The sequence below is a fragment of the Chinchilla lanigera genome, unplaced genomic scaffold (genome assembly GCF_000276665.1).
Source record: "Chinchilla lanigera isolate Chin_1 unplaced genomic scaffold, ChiLan1.0 scaffold00022, whole genome shotgun sequence".
NCBI lineage: Eukaryota > Metazoa > Chordata > Mammalia > Rodentia > Chinchillidae > Chinchilla > Chinchilla lanigera.
The window spans coordinates 11,293,264-11,304,346 of record NW_004955423.1 but is presented as its reverse complement, the minus strand read 5'-3'; the positions used below and the strand labels follow the sequence as shown (position 1 = coordinate 11,304,346).

General features: G+C 35.2%; 1 long non-coding RNA gene across 2 annotated transcripts in view; it reads left to right on the top strand.

Annotated features, from left to right (window-relative positions):
- The window catches only part of LOC106148506, a 35,091-nt gene extending 31,405 nt beyond the window's left edge, over window positions 1–3,686 (top strand). Inside the window, exons 3-4 of one of the 2 annotated variants that reach the window (XR_001234043.1) lie at window positions 462–681; window positions 3,235–3,686. This is a non-coding gene — a long non-coding RNA (uncharacterized LOC106148506). Of the gene's footprint in view, window positions 1–461; window positions 3,112–3,234 lie in introns of those variants that run through there. The other variant, XR_001234042.1, reaches the window with a different exon arrangement.
- Window positions 3,687–11,083: the final 7,397 nt, after the last annotated feature.

The following is an 11,083-nucleotide window of genomic DNA, read 5'->3' as shown; positions in this document are numbered from 1 at the left end:
ACTCTGTATCACTTTGAATGTTCTTGCTTTGATTTGTTTATGTTTGTGATACTGGTTTGCTGCTACTTTTCTATTTGTTTGTTTCTCATTTACTCCTCTCTTAAAAAAAAAAAAAAAAAAAAAAAGGATTCCAACTCTGTCCCTATTATGGGAAGGGATGAGGTAGGTAAAATTGTGTGGAAACCAGTAAGGAATAAAGAATAAATCCAAATGCAGGATACAGAGCATTAGAAAAACTGTGACTTCTATTTTGGCATAGTTAAGAATAAATTCATGTTAAAATATCATCTTCAAATTAAAAAAAAAAAAACCACATATTTCTTCAATTGGATTACCCCAAAGCATTCAGACCTTTACCTTAGAACTCCCAGTGATGTATCTTTGACTACTGTCCTCTAGTTGCTGATATAAAAATGCCAGATACCTACAATAAAGAAAGCGTGATTTATTTTGCCTCACAGTTTCAGTTCATGGTCGGCTTGCTCCATGGCAGAGGCAGGATGGCGGAAGGGAACTGCAGAGAAGCACTCAACCCGTAGCAACCAGGAAGCAGAAGAGAAGGGAGCAGCTGAGGGCAAGAATCCCGCCCTCCAGGTCACTCATCCAGGACCCACCTCCAGCCAGACCCCCACTTCTAACAGCACAGCCAGCTCCCAAATGCTTTGATGCACGAATCCACTGGTAAATGTAGCACCACATGATCCAATCACCTCTTACACATGAGAATTTGGGGGGGAAAGTTTAGATCTAAACCATAACATGGCACAAAATCAAAATTCTCTCTTTTCAAAAGAAATTTAATGCTAGTAGAGTGGACTTAGATTGCATAAAGATGCTAAGAGGGTAAACATTTCTTATTTTCTTCTATTCCCTTCTATCTGGAGGTGTTTTGGGCATATTATAGAAAATGGTATCCGTACATTTTACATTTCTATATGCCATCTGTCTTCATCTTTACCCTGAAAATTATTTTATGTTGACAGTGTCCAGTTATGTCAGAGATTATAGAAAATAAGAAATATGAAGATAAATCCAGCTTACATTTATCAGAGGTGATCATTCAGAATGAAGTATGTTAGTTCTAAATCAATAATATAATATTTTGTTATCACATACAGAACATCAGTTATGTACATGAAGGATAATAATTGTCTATTTTAAGTCCTGCCTAGGGGTAGTTTAATTCTATTGCGAAGCTTCTAGGATTTCAATTGATGCAGTGCAAATTAATGGTCAATGTTAATATTACAAAGTTTATGAGATTTAGATCCAAAACAGAAGCTGTTAAAAATAACATTTCAATTATTAGTTCTCCTGGTGGTCTTTAATAAAAGAGATGAAATAGATATTTTTCTAAAGCTCTGGTTAGGTTCACATTTTCTTAATGCTCCTATAGGATAGGCACTGAAGAGATTTATAATGTATTCCTTTATGTAAATATTTGTTATTTTAATTTTTGTGCTAATTGGCATAACAAAGCCATTTCAAATAACATACTCCTGTTTGTTGTATAATCATATTAAGATATTTAGTATGAGCTCACTTCCTTTCCATTCTGCACCCAAACCAACAAGGTCATATCGATAACCCCAGAATACCTACCTTGACAAATAACTCTTGAACTGGCAGTTACTAAACATAGGGATAAAACTGCATTTAGTAAATTTAGGAAAAAAGTTATTCAAAATATAAAGTCACACAAACTTTGACAGATTTTATGGGCATTCCTATGAACATTCAGCAAAGTCTGTGTGAAGAACAGGAGATATATTCAACTGGGAAAGCTGAGAAAGATGTGATCTCACTTCCTGTGTGTTCTCTCCCATTATCCTGGTCTCTATTTCCTAATTCACTTACAGGGTCCTCCTTGCTGGCATCTCTCGTTCTAGTCATACCTTCTTAGAAGCCCTCTTCCTTATTAAAGCCAAAGTAGTCTATTAGGTGGAATTACAGTGTGACTGACATTTCAGACACCAGATTGTGAAAGAATCTTTCCCTAACACCAAGATTTGATTGTGCTGAGCTTCTTTTGCATTAGTACTTACTATATATCACTGGAATGAAGACTGTCACCAGACACTTAAGTTTCTCTAGGGTAGGAACTGTCTTATGTATTCTCAATGTCTAGGAAAAGGCCTGGTGTACAGTAAGTACTCAAAAAAAACACAAGTTGAGCTGAACTGGTAGGAACAAAGTCTTAATTCATAAATTTATTTTGTTTTGTAAATTTTTCAATAATGGAACTAAAATATGGTCTGGATTTGTGTAAATTTCTATGGGAACATTTTCAATATAATAGACATTTAGAATGGGATGGTCTAGTTCTTCAGACTTTATAGAAATATATTTTCACTGTTATTAAAATATTTTTAGTTCCAAACTTCTAAGATCTCAAAACCATCCCAACTCATTCTGCATCATTTCCAAAGTGGCTTTAGCGTAGACTGTTTGCTTTGTTTTCATTTTTAACATTATTCAAGGAGAACAGGAGCGAGTGTTGTTGACGCTATGACAACAGAAGACATGTTTTCTAGAAAAATCCTTTATCCTTCAGATTTTATCATATTGTTACAAAGTTCAAAGATAACTAAAACCCTTAAAATGTATCTTTCAGTATTTACCTATACTATGATAATTGTGTGAGGAAAGTATGAGCAGAATGGACACATTTTAAAGAGAAGATCTTGATGGTTTTCCAGACTACCATCCAGCTCTGGTCTGGGTACGTTTTCTTCTGCACACCTTCTATCCCTACTGAGGGTGGAAAAAAATCAGTGCTGCTGTTCTTAGAGCACTGCATGGTTTCTGTGAATCCCTAGAACCAGGTATTGGCCTGGAAGCCTCCATAAAGCTCTACCAAGTGTCAGCTACTGTTGAACAGAAAGCATCGTACATCTATAAGAGAAAATGTCTCCCCAGGCCAGTATATTTCACTTTCTTAGTTGCCCAGGTAATAGTTCCTGTTCCACTTCCAGTTGCTTGTGTCTCTTAGGAACATGGTCACTGTGATACCTAGCTGGTCACTATGATGCACGTTGTATAAACCAATCCCTAAGTAAGAAAGCATTCTGCCTCTGTACTTCCTGCCTGCTTATCCAGTATAAGCCCTAAACCACTGGTAATCAGGGCCCGATATTCTGGGAATGGTCTTGATTGGTGCCCATGGATGTAAATAAATTTGCCTCCATATCCTGGGTGTTGTTTCAGTGTTTCCATTTGCCATTGTACATCCAGGGTCTCTGAAGTAAGGCTGCCTGAACAACTCTCCTAGAGATCAGCATGCCATGGAAATACAATTTGCACCTGGTGGCACAAGTTGCGAAAAGTCAATACTTGATGAGGAAGAACTTCTTAAAATCCTTGAAACAGCAGAGTGGCTCAAGGCTATTTGTTGTATTTGCAATAAAAGTGTAATCCAGTGTAATATGCAGGTAGTTCTCTTCAAGGGAGAGCCAGCTGTGAGACTATTGAACACCATCTCTCTCTCTACCACCAAATGAGCTGTTAAGAGAACAAACAGAACTGGTAAAGGACTAATAGGAATTTCAAGGAGGAAAAAAATAACTTCAGGAGAAGGTTACACGTCAGAGTTATGCTGCAAGATGTAAACCGAGTACGGAAATGTTGGTGATTCTATCGTGTGCATTTCAGATATTTAATTCTAGGTGTGAGAGATGCCTGAAGAGGAAAAGCTGTTTGTGTGCAGAGAGAAACTTTGATGGGAAAACATTAAACTATACAAAACTTATTTATATATAAAAAATTGGAAGCAGGAATGTTTGTTAGAAATACTGCATTTTCTGTTTTTATAAACCTTATGTTACTACCATCTGTAACACACTTTTCTGGAATCTAGCTGGTTTGATGTTAGTTCACTACATCAATTTGGAGTTGATGTTAGTTTACTACGTGAATTTTCACATATGACACTCCTTCATCGGTAGTTTCTGGCTAATATTTCATTGTCCCATACAAAATGATTGGAAAGATATTTTGACTCTTAAAATGTCCACAGCTCTCAGAAGTAGGGTGTATTCAGTGAGGATCTGAAAGGATCAAAAACGATTGAATATATAAAAGAATAAAGAAACCCCAGGTTGCACATTCATATTTAATTTTTTTTAGATTTAATTGAGGCTAAGTGTTTCAAGTAAAAATTTTTTAAAAATTTAAAAAGGGGTCTATTCCTTTTGTGCCAGTAATTTCTGTTTCTACAAAATCTCAAGATAGTGAAGGCACTTGTCAATCATTGAGAATATTTAGCAGCGTCTTTTAAAGCATTTGAACTGAAAATTGTGCGTGTTTTAGTGAACTGCTCACTAATTAATTTTTTCTTCAAAATTGGCTGGGTGTTTTTAACTGAGTGACATTTATTGAAATAAAAATTGGATACAGCAGTTCTGGAACATTCTTTGATATAAGAGATAGAGATTAGAGAGCTCAAAATGTAAAATTCTAAGCATGTGGATGTTTTCTGCAGCAAAGGCGGGACAGAGGGGAAACAGAGTGGTTTGTATGGAGAAATAAGAAACCCAAGGAGGGCAGGCTGAGTGCAAGACATGCACTGGATTTTCCAGTGCAAATAGCATTTACAATAGGACTCTGGAAATGAGTATAGAATGTAGAAGTGGCAATCAAGCTTGTTGCTTATTTGTACAAATGTGAAGATAAGAACACCGAGGGAGACCCAGCTTTCTCTATTTTTAGAGCATCATTTAAAAGAAAACAAAAACATAACTAGGTCACTAGAACTGACTCTTTGAGGAGATATATATAGATATATATATACAATTTAAAGACACAAAGAAGAAAAAATAGTATTCTAAAATAGTATTTTAAAAATACTGTCAGCTGCTCTGAGAACTGTTCAGAAAACAATTTGATGGGAATGAAGGGCATTTTTAAGGTACAAAGGAGAAATCAGTGCGGTGGAGAAAGAAATCAGAGTAAATTAAAGGTTATCACCTTCAAGAAACTCTTGGTGAAACAGTGTTTAGCGGCCCTTCTTTCAAATATTAGGTGCTAAACAGATTCCGTGGCTTTGTTAACAGATGTAATGTGTAGACATAGAGAAAGCAGTGTCACTTGTTGTGACTTTATATTGTCTCAGTTAAAAGCAGTATATTTCTTGACAGATATTGGAAAGGCATCCCTTATATAAATTGTCTTTTTATTGAGGTGTTTAACAGACAAGCATAACTGCCTGGTTAGGATGTTATTTGAAAATAAGATACAACTTTTTAAGCATTTTTATTTAAACAAATGAAAGGGAGTGATAAAATTGGTGTCGCTAGTACATAGACATGACTTTATGAGCTGAGTTTCCAGAGTATTTCAAAAGAATAATTTAATTTAAGATTTTACTCAAAAATAGTGACTAGGTTGTTGGGTTTATATTAAAAAAATTTCGAGAAGGCCTGCTTTCGGATAATATGGCTAAATTTCATAAAATGAGACCAAGTAATGACATTTTAGAGATGATACATAATTTCTTCTACAATTTTCCACTTTCCAGCAGCCTCTTCTCACATCATACTGGCTTTTATAACATTGTTCATTATTTTTAACTCATGAAAAGCACTTGGTGCTACCTTTTTCAATTATAATTTGTAAAAGAAATAAAGATCTTAATATCAGCTCTGGTTTCTTAAGACTGAAAACTACACGAAGTTTTCTTATTTTTTTGTGCATTTCCTTTCCACGCACACTTATTTCCAGAGAAGATATGTCTTCCATATATAAATAAGTGCTTTATAATATATACTATTATATGTACCTCACACTAATATTTTAACTTTTAAACATTTTGGCTTGTTCTTTGAATATAACATTAGGCAAGTATTTCATTTTTTAAACAACTACTCGGTAATTATGCTTCCATGTTAATATGCATGCCTTGGTCACTCTATTTGATGACCAACTCATGGAAAACTGCATTTTCTTTCATTTACATAGGCCGAAAGACATACACAGTACCTGGCTGATATACAGTGGATGCTCAATTAATATTTGCTGAGCAAACCACATGGGTACTGTTTGTTTACACATTGTATAAACACAAAAATAAATAGATGTATATATGTTTAGTATGCATATACATTAGATATGTATATATGGCATATATATATACTAGAATATATATATATATATATACATATACAAAGAGAGACAGACAGACAGACAGAGAGAGAAAGAGAAAGAAAAAGAGGGATTTTTGGAACACTTAACAATAAGGATATGTTCTGAGAAATGATTTTTTAGGCAGTTTTCCCCTTGTGAGAATATCAAAGAGAGTCCAAGCCTAAGTAGTATGGTCCACTATACAACTAGATTACATAAATCACCCTATTGCTCCTATGCCACAAATGTGCACATTGTAGAACTATACTGGGCACGTGTGCAATTATAACACAATGGTAAAAAATTCTGTATATAAATGTAGAAAATGTACAGCAGTCATATGGTATAAAGATAAAAGGTAGTACACCAGTGTAGGGAAATTACCATGAATTGAGTACAAGACTGGAATTTGCTCTGAACTGCTCAGAGCGGTAAGTCAGTGTGAAGGCCAAGAGAATTAATGTTCATTATTGTAGACTTTATAAACACTACACACTTAGGTAACACTAAATTAATAAAAGTTGCTTTTCCATTGTAAACAGTAAATTAAGCTCAGCTTACTGTAGCTAGTTTTCTTTTTACCCTCTGCTGCTCCATCTCTCTTCTTCTCTTTCTTCCTCTTTCTTTCTTTCTCTGTTTCTTTCATCTTTTCTTTCTTTCTTTCTTTCTTTCTTTCTTTCTTTCTTTCTTTCTTCCTTCCTTCCTTCCTTCCTTCCTTCCTTCCTTCCTTCCTTTTTTCTCTTTGCTGCAGCATTAGAGATTAACACAGGGTCTCATGTATGCTAGGCAAATGTTTTACCACTGAGTTACATCTCCAGGCCAAGATTTTTACTTAGTTTAACACATAAACACATTGCACAGCTGTACAGTTTCTTTCTATATGCTTTTATTCTGTTAGCTTTTCCCCCTCTGTTTTAGACATTGCTGTTGAAATGTGAGACACAAGCACACACATTTTCCTAGGCCTACTCAGCACCAAGATCACTAGTATCACTGTCCTCCGCCTCCACATCTCATGCCACTGGAAAGCCTTCAGAGACAATTAGCACACACGGAGCTGAGACCTCCTGTGACAACAGTGCTGTCTTCTGGAATCGGTCGCAAGGACCTGTAGAGGCTGTTCTTGAGCTGTGCTTCTCTTTTCTACAACATATCCTTGGTAACTTACATGGTTTTTTTCTTTATTTTCATGATAGGTTTGCATTAAAGAGATAATGCCATATGAATATTCCTCTTTATTGATGAAAACCTTTCAGTGTTGGGATCCATGCTTTCATACTTTTCAGAAGTTTTGAGGTCTATAAAAGATTTTACTAAACCTATCACTGTGAAATTCTTGGGGGTTCTTCTTGCCCTTCTTGTGCAGTTTTCTTTATCCTTGATTCACTTTTAACTATGTATTCATGAGGCAACAGGAATATATCAGCTACACTAACATCCTAGAGGACCACCAGCATATATGTTTTCCATCATTGACTGAAATGTTATGTAATGAATGACATATGTAAATGCCTGTGTATAGCATATCTATGTAAATATCTGTGTATAGCATATCATATGCTATGTATAGCATATCTATGTCTGTGTATAGCATATCATATGCTATGTATAGCATATCTATGTCTGTGTATAGCATATATATATATATATATAATACATGCAGTAGTACCTTGGTTTACAACTTAATTCTTTGCACAATTCTGGTTGTGAACTGAATTGGATGAGAACCAAATCAAATTTCTCCATCAGGTCAACATTGATCCTAACCATTAAATATATACTTATACCTATACCCATACCCATACCCATGCCCATGCCCATGCCTATACCCATACCCATACCCATAACCATACTGATACAGATACATGTACACTGTTAATTTTCCTATGGGAATAGTCCAGTGCTAGAGGAAGATTTCAATACTTGTTTACTAAATTTATTTAATGATATCTTCTAAAACTGTACAGCAGGCCTCTTTCCTAACCACCCCCATCACTCCTGTCCCATAACACATTATACTTTCCTAATGTAGTTCCCAACCATTTTTCTGTTTTTCTTCATATGACATTCCTTTTAATTTGTTTAATTCACTATATAGAGAGAAATACATAAATACTAAGTCATTACTAAACTCTGAGTGCAAGGTAGTTCCCATATACAGAAACCTGTAGAAAAGCTTAGCCAGCCAGAGACTTGGGCTGTGATCTCTGGCCTGTGAGGAAGTATATTTTACCTCCTCGATCCGCAGTTTCCTAGCGACACAGCTAAAGTTGTACAGATTCTTCTCAACTACATTATTGTACCAAGATTTAAGAAATAATGATGAAACAATGAATTCTTACTGGAAACATGTCCATAATTTAATAATATTAAATTTTACTGCATTCTATATTTTATAGACCTAATATACTTTTTAAAAAAATGTGTTCATTAAGTGGAAAAAATTTGAACATACTCGCTTGTGAAACAATCTTGCTAATTTAGCCAGCATGTATTTGATAAATGACTTCTGTTTCTAATACTAATTATGGCCAGAGGCAATGTTATGGGTGATTGTTTCACATGTGAAAACAAATCAAATAATGTGTAATTTCCAAATAGGTTTATCTTTTCAGAAAGAATGAATGACTTCTTTAAAGTTCTGTTTTTTATCCACATTGGAATATGTAGATTTATCTTTGTTGCTAGTTTTCTAAACAGAAGCCTCCTAATACAAGTTAACATCATGTTCTGAGAGAATTGTAAGTCTCATAGAGCTGTCTAGCACTTCTAACTTTATTATTATGCTTTCACACTTATTAACTCATCTCATTTTCTGAAAAAGATATGAGAAGTAAATAGAGCAAGTATTAATTTTGCTGTTTATAAAATGGGAGAAAGGGACAAAGTTCCTATGAATAATTGCTCTGAACATTGCTGGGAGTGGAGGCCGCCAACCTTCTATGACATGTAGACTTTCAGTCCTGGATCCGCAATGCGAATTCCAACTAAAATCTACCTCGTTTTTAGTATCTGGTTACTGCTGATACTATTGCAGATGAGTCGGTCAGAGAAAAGACCTTAGAAGGAGATGAACATGGAATCCATGAATAAGACAGGTCCAACTGTCATCAATGTTATGCCAAGGTTACCATGGAAGGATATTCATATTTGAAACCCTCCATTGTTTGAAAAAACTAGGAATATGCTCAGTGACATAGGACTCGACTGAACAAATTTTCCTCTCTTCAAATAATAGTCTCATCAAAAGAAAAACTACTCTCTCTACTGTAGAGATATAAGTATATGATTATCCCTAGAGCTCACAACAAATTATTGTGGACTTTAAAGGACTTTTAAATATGTGGAAAAGGTATTTTTTCATCTTAAGTATTCTTAACACACACACACACACACACACACACATACAAGCAAGAGCAAACGTTTGCAGGTAAGAATGTTTAGTGGCTTGATTATAGTGGTGACATTATGAGTGCCTGTGATGTACACAATGCATGTATTAAACACGTATAATTTTGGTGTATCAAATGTACTCCAACACATTGTTGGAAAAAAGGAACCTCATCACTGAATATTTTAGAAGAAAATAGCATACACACACTTATCTTGCCTCCTCTCTACTTTTCTGTACAAAAATAATACAATTAGTTTAACCGAAGTTGACAGCAGCACAGTGGGTCCTGGCCACCCAACATTTCGAGTTGGCTATTGAATCAGTTCCTGGAGGTTGCTAGTGTAAAGCTCAATGCAACAGCAGCCCATGAACTTTACACTTCATTGTGCAAAATTCTATTTGGAAATGTTAAGCCTTTGGCAGGATATAGGATCTCTAAATCATCCTTGCATGGTTTAGAAGTTCTTGTTCGTAAACAGAACCCAAAACAACACTGTGTGCCATATTTTCAGGATTGACACTGTGTTCCATTAGAAGGAACAGCCACATCCAGATCCTACAGGGAGCTATATTTAAGTTTCTATCAAATAAAATAGAATGCCATGAGTTCAACACTTGGATGGAGAAAATACCTAGGATGGAGAATGGGCAATTAACATTATCAAAATTAGAAAAAGGATTACGATTTATAATACCTTCTTTTTGGGCTGTGATGTGTGTTGTCACAAATACCTTCTTTTCATATACCACCAACTAGAGGGATGGAAAGGACCATGGCCTTGGGGATCATTCACACTGGAGTTTTCATCACAGTGTTATATTTCTATTTACTCATGTCAGATCTGTTAATCACTTAATATAACTCAGGCACTCTTTTAGCTATTGAAGTTTCAGTGATGAGCACTGGGGCATTGTTCTCTCCTGTGGAGCAGTGAGGAAAATAGACATTAAGAAATAATACCACAAAGAATTTATAATAATTATGCAAGAAATAATTGGAAGTGAAAGCCATAATAAAAAGAGTTAAGGACACAGAAGTTGGGGGGGGGCAAAGGAGCTGTTGACAGATAAGATACAGAATACTCAAAGCTTCAATTAAATAAAATAGTATAAATATTTGATTAAAAATAAGTATTAAGTAGACAATATTTTATTAAATAATTCATATATATCCACACATGTGTAAGCATATATAAATATACAAATTTATATATAAAGAAAAATATACTTACAAATACATATTTTGCCTAAGTTTGTCAATTCGGGGTAGAGAGGGCTGACTTCCGGTCCTATGTGGCTGTAAGGGAATCTGGAAAGGCTTCTCTGGAAGAACCACCTACACTGTCTCTAAGAAAGGAATAGCAATCAGAATGCACAGAATGGAGCGTGAAGGGACCTGGGATATGGCTCAGTGGCACAGCGCCTGCCTGGCAAGCAAAGGTCCTGTTGGATTCCCAAGACCAAAACAAACAAACAAAAAAAACCCAAAAACAAAGAAACAAAAATAAAGACTGGAGGGTAAAACAATCCTTCAAATATGGACGTGTCCAAATAGAAAACTCTCAAAGT